We start from the raw sequence: 14008 nt of genomic DNA, 5'->3' as shown, positions 1-14008 counted from the left end.
TTTATAATGTGCTATTCTGATATAATTAGGTCAAGGGGAATTTCAATGTGGTTAGGACAGAAAAACTGAAAGATGTTCTAAGTTAGGTAACCCAAATCTAACTGCAATCTGTGTGTGCAACAATGATTCTGTTTATTATAAATTGTGTAGATACCATTGTTGCAGCTGAATAAGGCTGATGCACATTTTAAGCTCGTCTTTAACCTAGTCTTCTGGTCACAGCTAGTCTGACCAAATTAATTAGTATATATCTGCAACAAAAGTTTGATGAATCTTTTTAGCCTTATGGATGTCTGCCATGAAAATAAGCACTTAATTTGCTAGCTAGGATTTAAAAAATGCAGCTGCACAAAAAGTATAATCTAACAAAATTCATTATGAAAGTTCTGTTATAAATTACTTTTGAGGAAAGAAACCCTTAAGCCTTTTATTCAGCCTGTATATCCATCAATCAAAAAATAAACTACTACCGCTATTTAGTTAAAATAACATTTCACCTCTTTGATGTAAGTTTCTTTTTTAATTCACCAAGGTTCATTTAAACATGCAATGTGCTGTTTTCATCTGAGCAATTGTTTCAAGGAGGTTTGTGGTACATAGCCGTTACAGTGCTGATATTTTAGTTCAAACTAGCTGAAGGCGTTCGAGCCTTGCGGGTGCAGCAAAAAATTACTTCTGGGGTGGAGTTTCTGATAAAGGTGGTTTCCTGTATATGCTTCTTTTAGTGTGGGCGTGTGTGTGTGTGTGTGCGTGTGTGTGTGAGAGAGAGAGAGAGAGAGAGATCTATTGAAAAAAAAGCAGTCCAAGCTAAACACAGAGTGGAAAGAATTGTCAAATCAGCAAAGTATGAAGTATCTTCTTGGTCATTCCAGTCTATGCGTGCTTATATAGGGGTGTGTGTGTGTGTGTGTGTGTGTGTGTATGTTGGCCTGGCCATAAATGGGAGTACATGTGCAAGCTGATATAATTGTGCGACCACTCCACCGTCAGTGCTTTGTGTTTGCGACCATACAGCAAGTTGCTAATTTTTGCCTGGTCAATGACCCTCAAAGCAAACCGGTTTCCTCCATCCCCTTCTGCTCACCAAGGCTTATCGCTGTTGCCTCTGCCACCCACTCTTTCTCATCAGCGATAGTGGGGGGGAAGACTGAGTGTGCAGAAGCTGAAAGTGTGACAAGAAACACACATTTCTGCTTCCATTTCGCAACAATTTCAGAGGTAACACTGTCTTCATCTAATGCAATAAGTCAATTTTGAAACTACCTCCAATGATCATTGTTTGTTTCACATTTATAACATTGAAGTGATTTGATTTGACTGTGCATGCTAGGAGACAGTTAGCAATGAAAAAGTAATTTTTTGCTTCGGAACAATGATGTACTCATGATTAAACACCGGTTTCAAACTATGTGCGTACATGATTAAGTGAGGTTTTGTTGATTGCAGGAGAGGATTAGTTCCTTAAGCTAATGGCAATGTTGTTTCAGATATGCACAAAGTATTGGATACATGTTGTTCCTGGTTGGTTTGTACAACTGTTATTGGTTTGTAATTCCTTATTTGCCAGTGTAATTGCACATTTCTTCCGTTCAAAGAGTTGGAGCAAAAAAATAGAGAAATGTTTGATGATTCCCCTTTGCACAACCTTTTGAGATCACTATAGTCCTTGGTCTTCTTATATACATTCTGCTCCTCGGATAACATAAAGGTTTCTAGTCAACATACCTTTTCTGTTCTCCCTAGTCAGTCACTCATGGTTTTGCCCGCAGAACTCCATTCGTCCATGACTATTCTTGCAATAGCCATGAGGGGGGCTAATCTCTATCAACCTTGGTAACTCCTGGGAAGGTTCTGGAGGTTTAAAAAATCCCACCCGGCTCGAGTCCATAGAAAATGTGTCCAAACCTGATGCCACATGAATAAACTCGTATCAGAGGCCAAAACCCAAAGTAAACTCAACAAAGGAGTTTACTTTGTTGAGTGCCACATGCACTGCACTCCATGAAGCCAGTAAAGAGTGTGCAAAACAGGGGTAATAGATTCATGTCTCCCTGCTTTTTTCAGCAAAATGTCCTCAAGTTAAATGTTTACACATCATTATAATGGGTAAAAACATGAGTGGAAAGTGATCGAAAATAATCTTTACTTTTTGTAAGACTAAGGTTTGATATAAATGAAGACCAAGAACAGTTTTATAAATGAGAATCTACCAGTATATTTTATCCCAATAAAGGAGAAATCAGACCATCTGATGTAAAAATTAACGCATATTTTGACTGGGTTAAGAGTGTTTGTAACACAATCAAAAAACGCTGGTGCGCCTGAATGTAAAAGGTCGATTTAAGTTTCCTTTCTTGTATGTCAATATGAATACAGTGAACCCCTGCCTATTTGTAGTTCAGTATTCACACATTCACCTATTCGGTAGAATGTAAATCCAAATTATTAGCAGAGTTTTTCATGGACCATACTTAAAATATTAAAAAGAAAATCTAGCTTGGGAAGGTCTGACCTAGATGCAGAGCTATTTGTTTGGTCTTTGCAAAGCAGCCAATCCAGGAGTTCCAGTCATAATTTTATCACTAATTGGCTGTACCCAAAAGAGCATAGTTAAGGAAAACTGTGGATGTTCTTCTGTACTAGTGCAAGACAGTTTTCACTGTGTGTATTAATGCATACTACAGCATATTTTCTGTTAAAATAAAATTTTAAAAAGGCAGAAGTGTTTTAAAGGGAGTCTCAAGAATTCCCAGATTTCTCCTATTTGCACTATTTGTTTTAATAGCATTAAGAGCCATAGTTACATTAGACTGTACATAACAATGATTTTGAAGAAATGTTAAATTATTATCTATAAAGAATAAAGCTCAGTAATGAAACCCTAAAACAAATTCAAATGACCTTTAGATTTTACTAAACTGTGACCTACCCATAACTGTTTCTCTGTGATTTTTTAAAAATTAATCTAACTGTAAGGGAAAACTAATTGGAAAAAAAGTGAACAAGATACTTGATCTGCAAAATAAAACTAAAAGAAGCCCTTTAATATATGGACTGGAGTTTAGTGGTTAAATTAGCGGTATTCCTGTGATAGTTTACATGCAAAACAAAACATTGCTAGTTTTCCACTTGTAATAAGCTGAAGTAAACAGCGCAAAATCTTCAGTTAAACAACACCTCTCTTAGGACGCAGGCTGTAATGCTAAAATGTAAGCATGAGGTCCACATGCTGCACAGGCATGTTCAGTTGTTAATGTTACGCACTCATCTGATGAATTATTAGAAATTGTTGACTTCAGCTCACATTGCTCTCAAAGCGTAAACTCTCCAAAAAACAAAACAAAAAAAAGCATCTACACAAATGTATTTCCCCAAACCTCCATACGATTTCACAGTGAAAATTTAACTAAAAGTCATGAGCCTTGCCACTTTAAGAATTTCTCCTTTGACCCCCATTCTTACTTCCACTGCTGAGTCTGTGACTACAGGGGGAGATGGTGAGAACAGTGGGCTGCAGTCTTTCCCAGCCACAACCCAGAAGATTGGAGCAAGGAGCCCACCTCTCGCCTCAGCCCCCCACCGGCCCCCAGTGATGTGGGAAAAGGCCGGGAGGGTGTCCCACTGAGTGTGCTGAGGCGGCTGTCCCATGGCTCCAAACCTATCACTGCAGTCCTGTCAGCGGCAGCATTAGTCAGGCCAAGCCAAGGTTGTTAAAGATAGCTTGCCTTGTGAGCATTTGCCATGTTGTTTCACCTTGCCTTAGCCCAAACAGAAATGCCACACAAGTAGCACTGGGAATCAGTGAGGTTGAGCTGCACTAGTCAGACAGGATTTCTTGCTTTAAAAAGAAAATAATTGTGAGTTCCTGTCATAAATATGTTGTTATGTTGCATCTCTTTTCACTTTTGTGATTGTAAAACTCCTGCTGCTTTATGATGTAACCTCATGGCTAAGATTTAAGAATTAGATGTCCAGAGGGAGCAAAAGCAGCTAGACTCAGGCTAGTTCTCTTGTATCAGTGATAAAGAGCAGAAGGGTCTGTGAAGTGTCAAACCCTATAACAATCCAAACACAGGCACAAGCACATGCACACGCATACACTGATAAAGCAACTTTGCACAACTCCAAAGATAAGTTGTCCAAAGCAGGAGGGAAACGAAAGTTACTTGCTAGGGATGCAAAAACTATGTGTAATTATTCTAGGACATGTCTATGCTCCATGTTCTTGCCATGGCCGTGTGAAGGACAATGCACCACCTCTCACCGAGTTTGTGCTCTTCCAACCAGCCTGTTGCACTGATTCAGCTTCCATTTGTGAAGGAGGAGATCTTTGCATGGGAAACTCTGTGATCTGAGGCATGCTTGCCTCCTGCAGCGTGTGAACAACCACCATCACTCCTTCATTTTCCCTACACTCTCCGTACACCCTCCTTTGCATCTCTACCAAATGTGACATTATGTTTTTTCTCTCATGATCTTTCAGCTTTATTGTTTCAGTAAAGAAATGACTGCTGGTAGCCACCTTGTACTTGTTCATCAACAGAGCTCTGAGGACTGTGACAGAGAAAAGGATGCTTGGGAAAACGTCCACGTGAAATTTGACTCTCATGTTCCTTATGCAAAAGCAGCATATCAAGGGCAGCAACATAAGCAAGGAGTGAGACAGGCAGTGTGTAATATGGCAATGGGAGTTGGTTTGTGGTTAAGTGAACAAGATATTTTTTGGTACACTGTCACATGACCATACCAGGAACACGCAAAGTAAGGGGAAAAAAGGAACACCAAGTGTTTTGTAATGGTAAAGTATTACTGTTGCAGAGTCACAGTAAACATATGATCACAAGGCAACCACAGACCATTTTTAGCCATATGTAAATATGAGTGAGATGTAAATAACCGGTGGTTTCCAGAAGATTCGCTGCTTGTTTAAAATTGCTGAGCTGATGTTGTTCTTTGGGTATGATTAAAGCAGAAGTAATGTGCATTGCAACATCATTTATACACATGAAACTCATTTAAATTCTGTCACATTACAACAACCACAAACCATGATGTACATTGTTATATATGTATGTATGTATGTATGTATGTATGTATATCTCAGAGGTCGTGCTAGACTTTTTTATTCTCTGTATTCTCGACCGACAGCATTAAAAAAATCGGTCATTTACTATTTTTACCCGTAAAGGTACATTAACATTTAGCCACATTTTTTAGTTTAGTTAATATTAACCTAGTTGAACCGTGAATCCAGATCCCATAACACATAAAGCAAATGAACTCATCTAACCTGTTCTCCGTGACAAAAAACACTGACTGTGGCCGAAATAACTCATAATAAATGAAATTAAACGACTTCACTTAAATTACCAGCACTTCTCCCGCTGGGGTCTGAAGGCACAGCCTCACAAATTTCTCCTGGTCGCATCTACAAAGAAATCTGCTCTAGTTCATCGGTCAGTTGGATCTGTCTGATCCAAACCAATCAATTGAACTTTTTTTTTACCCTGTGCGCGGTCCGGGCATGCGCTCTTACGATGATTTATTTATTTATTTTATTTTATTTTATTTTATTTTTGTGCGTAGTTTCGCTTTCCCGAAACGGACAGATGTTACGCCTGCCGCGCTGCTTCTTGCGCAGAGGGCGGAGGAGCTGCGTCAGCATTGGTTGTGCAGCGCACTGAGCGTGTTACGGTCTAATCAACTTCTGCCCCTTTATTTATTTCCTCAATATAAACTACCGGTTCCTCTGTTTAGACTATAAATGAATAAGTTCAACGTTGCATTCTCTTTAGTTTTCTCTGTTCTGTATGTGACGGAGACTGAAATTAAACGCGCCATTTCAACCAAAGGTTTGGAATGCATTTCTGAACCAGACGCTCCAAAGCATTAGGTCCATAACTCTTCAACACGCTGTCAGCTTCCGGTCAGAAAGTCGCATTTAGTTCAGTGTTCATGAGATGATATTCAGAAAGGATTTTTTTATTGAATGATTTCAGTTGCCACTGCGATGAACTCTTGGCGTAAAGTCTATAATGTCTGCCTCTGTGCACCAGTCAAGGGTGTGAATTAGATCCTGTCAAATGACCGACAGCTTCAAATTTCCCCTTCCTTTAAAAAAATAACCGGTCAAATACGGAAAATATTCCATTAACCTCTGATATATATATACATGCAAAGACTTTACCGTTGGCTTACTCTAGCTAAAATGGACAATATGTCTCCCCCTTTTTTTTTTAGCAGAACAGATGTTTGACCTTCAAAACACACCCAACGCTGTCATGACATGCCATTTATCTCATGTAAAGAAACCAAACTTAAAGATCACTCCTCCCAACATTTTGTTTTATTCCACAGTAGGTTAAAAGGAACAAGAGAAATACTGGCAATTGGGGGCTGAACAAACTAAGCCACTTGGTGCATGATATGAATGTTATGGAACAGACAGTTAATATAGAAATTTACAAAAAGATGTGTAATTCAGGCCTGTACATATTGCTTGAATTCATTGTTTATAACCTACTGTGTGGTGATGATGAAAAAGTGGAACTTCTGCTTTTTTAATCTCTTAAGCTCCTCTGTTCTTAAAAATCATGTGTTGTCAAACATTGAGGATGAATTTGATCTTTTTCTTGCACTCTCACCCCAAGGTTGAAGTTTTTTCAAGTCGCTAATCTCCTCCCTCTATCCACAATGGTTTCAATATTTCTTGTGATTTGTCGTGTTATCTTCTCCTTCTTTTTTTTCTAGAGCCACTTTCTGCATGAGTACAGAGTGGATCTGCTCTTCTCTTTTCTTGAGCCAGCTCTCATGGGTCATGGTTTTTAGGAAATGTTTGGAAAGAGTAAAGGCACTGACATACATCAACAAGAATAGTTCATTAACGTCACACACAGGTTTCTGCATGGATTTTAAGTTTCTGTTCTTTCCTCAAAAACTCTTTTTCACAAGTACCACAGGTTGAAACAATAATACTCACTGGTGGCCTGTGTGGAGAAATAATCATATTTTTCTAGTTTCAGTATGATAATAACATATTTTTCCTTTCGTTTTTGTTTTCAGTTTATTTGGTGAAAATCACAATTAGTGGTTTAAAACAGTTACCCAAAATCTATTATAAATAAGCAAAAACATGGCATGCATGTGATGAGGCATCATCAGGCAGTTCTCATGACTCAGTGCAAACAATGCGACAGCTGGAGCTGATTCTGTTCTCTACATGGAATTAAATCACCTCTTTAATGCAACTAAAACATACTTCAAAAACTTTGACCTGAGTGAGGAAGAATAAAGAAATGAAAGTTTAAAATATCCCAAAGTAACTCATGTTACAAATATAAGTCAAAAATAAGAGCAGATTGAAACACCATTCTTTATTTATTATTCTTTTTCTTTCCATGTACTCTTTAAACATTTTGTGCGAGGAAAACTTAGCCGTGCCAGGGATTTAATGGAAACTGAGCAGACAGCTACATAAAAGCTGAGAATTATTATAATTTGTCTCATGATTTTAATCTATGCAATTGACCACAACTGCCAGGCTTTGATATGAAATCACCTCTTCCCAAGTTTTTTTTTCCTTTTCTTTTGCTGTTCTTCACTTTAGGGTATAATTTTGCAAACATTTTCCATGATTATGCTGGATATCAAAAGGTTTGCTTTTTGTCACAGCACTGTCACTTCAATAATACACACAACATGTGAAAAATAGAAAATTCTTAACATTTAATTGAGTGGAAAAACATTCCCATGATCATTTGCAACAGAATGTATTAGAAAGAAAAACATTTATACTCTGTAATAGTTATTACAGTGCTTTGCTAAGATATTTTTCACATTTCAACATGTTTCAAACAGGCTATAAGGTCTTAGGATTGTATGTATTAACCAACTAAAAAGTTGGTTAATGCAACTTTTTGTATTAACAAAATTCTTTACTCAATATCTGAAAAAAGTGTGTAAAGAAAAGAAATGTACAGTATTTATTAGCAATGTTTTTCTCAAACAAACACAATCAATTAAGATCAGAATTTAGGAAAGGATTACAGAGGCAGTACAATGAAACACAAGAACTTTCTTCTGGAGGGGCACAAGACAGATTTATTGGTGATGTTTGACCCACATTTGTGTTTTAAGGCCAGGAGGCTCTACTGCTCTGTAAATTAGGATGTGCCCAGCTGGAGCTGGACCATGAAGTCAAAGGTCAAAGGGAGGCAGCTTGAAAACAGGCAGCCACCAATAATAACTATATCTGCTTTGGAGGCAGGCATTCTTGTATGAAAAGCAATTTTCCGAAATAATTTTCACTCTGTTGATGAGCGCCCGTGAGACGGGGTCTACAAAATATTTTGAATTATTTGTATTATTTTGTGCTTGCTGGCTCTGTTTTATTTCTATCTGGGTTTAAATTTGTTTGTGGCAAACATTCACACATAGACCCAGTTTCTTTTTCCACAGAACTAAACACACTAACTCCTAAATTCAACCAGCACTGTACTCTCCAAGTTATTTCTCCCATAATTGTTTTGCCATGGGGGCCAAAACCTCTGGAACAATTTGCTGGCAGAAACAACACAGGCACCATAACTAATTGCAAGGCAAAAGCTGTAGTTGCTATCACTTACATTATGAGATTTACTTTGGTTGCAGTGCAAAATTGTGCTCATTTCCCAATGTCTGTAGACAGGACCTGCTATACTGAAAGTCATTAATAACAACAGTAATGACCAAATAGCATGACCAAAATAGGTGGGCAAAATGGTTAGCGAAAAAAAGTAAAACACACAAGTGCAACTTGCACAGGCACTTGTGGTAAAGCATGTTGACCTTTTGTAATAGTTTCTCATGAACATGGTGGCTTGAAGTGTGAGAGCAGCAGTTAAAGCACGTACGCTGTTTAAGCTTTCGCCTACTGACTTTGCTGACATTCACTCCAGTCAGATTTCATTCAGAAACTAAATAACAGTGAAGCATGTTTTGTGATACTGCTAATGCTAATTTCACCATGGCGCATTTAATTGTCATTTACAGGTCAAAAGTTTGTAAAACAGTTATCCTGACAAAGTATTTATACCCCTTCAAGCTTTTCACATTTTGTCCTGTACAAAACTCAAACATTAATAGATTTCACTGTGAATTTTTGTAACCCATGCTGCAACGTGACATAGTTATGACCACTCTTTATTCCTGGGCAGATTGTGAGCAGGACATACACTGTATATGAGCATAATTGACAGTGCAAAGACACACCTTTACGATTTAATTTTTTGGTTTTGTATTTCTGCAGTCGGCATAGGACCAGAGGGAGAATATAGAGAAATATGATTGCTTTTCACAGATTATATGCCTCATATTAGGAAATAGAGACAGTTTTAAGAAACATGTAAAAGACATATCGTTGTAAAAGTTACCTACAGCAGCTTCAACAGACAAAAAAAAGTAGTACTGAACTGTGAAGAGGAAGAACAATGATTCTTTCTTTCAACCATTTCAAATGAATACAAATCCAAAAAGTGTGGCATTCATATGTTTTCAGCCCATTTTACCCCTAAAGAAAAGTGCAAGCAATTGCTTTGAAACCAACCGAGTCATAAACAGAGTCCACTTGGGTTTAATTTAACCTCTCTGGAGGAGCTGCAGAGATCCACAGTTCAGGCCGAAGAATCAACAGTTACTTGTCGAAAGGAGGAAGATTAGCAGTGCTTGCTAACAAATGATGCTGTCATTGCATATGACTGTGGAATTGTATTTCTGCTTCCTGCATATTGAGCTGTTAGCATGTCATGTTAGTCATGAGATTCTACAGTCTACAGTCAGAAGTTTCTAAAGATTTGTTACAAGACTCTTATTGAAGATCTATTCTTCCCACTACATAACTCTCCACAGCAACTCTTTGAAGATATTTGGATGACGTGAGTTACAACATTTAATTTCCCTTTGGAATAAAGAGTATTTTTGAATTCAATTGAATAATGTGATAATGTTATCCATTATAAGGGAAAAGGAAAGTAGTCAGATTTGAAAATTGCACTTCTGGAAGAAATTCTTAGAGACTGAGGACAACCTATACAATGATATGGCTTTGATCAAACCACATTTATTTGCAAGAATGGGTTCACTCAGAGTCCAATTCACAAAAACTTCTCATCCAATATTAGATTGTTTGAAAGGAGGAATTCAAGAAAATGTACATCTCTAGATGTGCCAAGCTTGTAAAGATCTGTAACCCTTCCTAGTTTGGCACATCTGAAAGGTGCTTCTACAAAGTATCATTTATTTGAGTTTGAGTATAAATTAAGGTCACACTTTTGAGATTTTTTTTTGCTAAATATTTTAATCATATTCTATCCACTTCACAACTATTTATTGCTTTATTTTGCTCACTCACAATATAAACCTGTACATCTGATTTTCATGTAAGTCTAGGTCACACAGCAGGAAAAAAAAGGCAAAGCAGTGACTCTCGTTGATTGAAAGCAGATGCTGCTGAAAGCCAAGACGAAGAAGAAAATGTTTCGGAAAATTCTCAGGGCTCAGCCGTCCTTTTCTGGGTTCTGGTCCGGGTGGGCCAATCACGGCACAGCCCCCACAGGTCTTAGTTGTAAATGAAGCTCTTCCATTGGACAAGGACAAAAACGTGGGCGTTAGGAGCAGATGTCCTGGGAAAGTTGTTGAATCCCACTTGACTCAAAGTGAAATAAAAGTGAAAACATCTACTTGTTTAACTGGACAGTAACCAAAGGCTGTTTTAATCCGGCTCACACTGTTTCTCCCTTATGCTGCCATGCCTGTTCAAAACGAGGTTGCGTCTGAATGCTGCAGCTGTGGATATTGAATTACATCTTGAATGAATTGGCTTTTAAAGAGTTTTTTGGCTTCTTTACAAGACCCAAGAATATTACAAGCTCACTTAAAGATTCTTCTCTTTTCTGCTGTCTGTCATCTCACTTGGAGACAGTGTTTGAAATGAAAGTCTTTCAGCACCTCAACACCTTTGCCATCTCTCACCACTCGTCTCCTCATCCCTTCACACCTCGAAACCCTCCACTGCTCCTTTGCTCCTTTTCACCTCCTAACCTTCACCCTCCCACATTCAGCTTTCTATTCCATCTCTCATCTCTCTTTGTCTCCAAAATTCTTGCTCGCGCCCCCGCCCCCATCATCTGCTCTCTGATTCAGTCTCACTCTAGTTTGCATGTGGCCTCACCTGCTCACAAAGCATCATCACTCTCCTCTATTCTATGGTTCTATTTCCTATTCACAGAAACAGTACAACACAAATCAATCATCTTTTCCTAATGGAAAGTCCACATTAACATGAGAGGACACTCCATTTCCGCCCAAGAATGCCAGGTCGAATGGTACCCGAACTCCAGCCAATGTAGATCCAGGGGCCAGCAGGCACTCTCATTTCGGGTGGGATAGTAAGGTGATGCAGTGTGGTCCAGGGGTGGCTCAGGAAGTCAATGGTGTATTAAGTGAGGATGTGACAGCGGCAATAAAAATGCAAATTAGCAGCCAAAGCAGGAGATGCCCTGAATCTGCCCTCTATAAACCTGGATAATACAACCACCACACCTGCCAAGACAAGTAGTTCAACACTTTGTAGACACAACAATACCATAAATGCCACAGAAAAAGAGAAAGAGTGGGTATGACTATACAGAGACCGCGCTTTGAAATAACACTTTTTACAAATTCCTGATGAGCTTGTAAATAGTCTGTTTAGTTTGTAGTGGGTTCAACAGGAAAATCCTTGTGTCTTATGTAAAAGGATGGGTTCATTAAATCTCTTATGAGTTTTTTTATGCACTTTAGGACTCTTTAGGACAGCTATGGCCAATTCTAGTCCTTAGTGGGTCAGTGTCCTGCTTGTTTCAGATGCTATATACACACACCTGACTAGTGCATGAGGACAACTCAGATTCTAGAGTTCCCCAATAAGATCCATTTTCCTATGGGTCAGTTTGCAAAGTCCTTGTTGGACTAGTCCCTATAAAAACAGTTCCAAATTTCCAAAACTGAAAAGACCATTTATGTGTGTATCTTATACCGAATTAAACACTAAAAAGTAGACCTTACAATGATTACTAATGAAGTGAATGCTTTATTCTAGAAATTATTAGATCTTGTGAATTCTTCATAGAATCTTAAGTATACTGCATACTTAAATATGTTTGTGCTTTTTAATAAGTAACAGATACTTTAAAACACCACTTAAAGTAGCTTAACAATGATAAATGTTATTTTGAGAAATTATTAAATTATTTGAATTGGGTGTGTACATTGCCCACTTCTGACCTAGGAACCCAAACAAGTGGGTCAGATTTGCATTTAATATGCTACTATTATTTTCAGTTAGAATAAAAATAAAAAACAAACTATAATTATAACGTTATATGATGGATTGCCACAAAAACATTGAAACCAGCTGCTCATTAAACATTTATTATTTTCAAACCTGACCTCAATTTCAATGAGAGCAAAACACCTCTGATGCATACCTTAATTCCAGACATAATATTTGGTTTGACAGAAATTGGGGCAAGCCAACAACACCATTATACATTAGTTTTATTAAGGGAACTGCTATTTTGTTAAATATGCCAGTTTCCTAACCAAGGAGTTTTCAGTTAACATGGTATAAAGTGCATTTTTTCAATTCAGTTCAATTCAATTCAATCCAATCCAATAAGTTTTTCTTCACTCAAATTCTATTTTATTTGGTGAATAAAAAAGGGCTAATGGAGTGTATGAAAACTCAATGGATGTAGGTTTTGAAGTCAGATTAAAGAAATCTGTCTAGTTAATAAACACGAAGAAAAAAAAAACAGATTATTTGCTCCTTTCAAACTCGGTACACATTTGAGAGTAATGCTAAACCAAACTCTTAATCCCCTGACATCACTGGAGTCTAAATTGACCCTACCCTCCTTAAGGGCCTTCTGAGACACGTTGTCCATATTTCACAACATGTCTGCGTAATGGAACCACAGACTTTGTCTCTTGTGCGTCACAAAGATAGTCTTTTGATGAGTAGGACAGTAATTTAAGGCAGTGAAAATAGATGTACTCCTGTTCCCTGAATAAGAGTGTAAGGCCCTGAATTTTAACCTGTATTCCTTTACAATATGGTTACAGTAAGTTTTGTCTGTTCAAGTGGTGCTATACATACAGAAAACATACATAACTTGGGAAGACCCTTTCGCTAAATATTTAACTTTGAAATCTGACAAACGAGATGCAGTCAGCCATCCGGAGGTCTGTGGATGGATGAACATGGAGGAGGATCCTTTTGGACGGAGCTCAAGATGTTATCTGTAATTTTTCTGTGACTGTCAGTTGTGACTGTTCTCACTTTCTGCTTAGACTTCCTCTGCTCTTTGCAGCCCTCCATCTTAAAGCTCTTGTTAAATTGGTGGAAGATTTAAGCGCGGCTACAAAGGCAGACAGGGTGGGGATGTGGATTCTTCATGACCCAGCTTTGAATCTGTGTTTGGATGTGGAGCTGGTGGGCATGAGTGGTATCACAATGGACTGTTAGAGCTCGCACTGTCTGGAAGGGTATTTTAAAACCTGCCCAACAGTTATGTCTGGTTTCAATCATCAGCCCAGTCAGAGCGAGGAGGTGGAATAGGAGAAGAACCACCTGGTAACCTCAGCGTACCCTCAGCCAAGAAAAGAACTGAGAAGAGAATATTGGGAATGAAGGCAACACTGTTGTTCTAATATACATACACACATAGAATACTGAATTAATTAATATATTTTCTGAAGTATGTGAACTTGTCTTTAACTAAACACACATCTTAGTCTTTAAAATATTGACTCTGCTTTGTCCTTTTCATTCATAACAAAGATACGGTGATCTGAATCTCGACTATTCTAATGTGTTTCTACTCGGCTGCAGAAGGGCCAAAACATCTGTGCAGTCTGAGGCAGCAGGCCATGGCTCTGCATGTTTTCTATCTTTGGTGGAATTTATATGAGGGGTTGCTAGAACATGAAT

Source organism: Xiphophorus couchianus, chromosome 18 (assembly GCF_001444195.1).
Source record: "Xiphophorus couchianus chromosome 18, X_couchianus-1.0, whole genome shotgun sequence".
Classification (NCBI taxonomy): domain Eukaryota; kingdom Metazoa; phylum Chordata; class Actinopteri; order Cyprinodontiformes; family Poeciliidae; genus Xiphophorus; species Xiphophorus couchianus.
The sequence above is the reverse complement of the archived record's forward strand: the minus strand, read 5'-3'. Positions refer to the sequence as shown.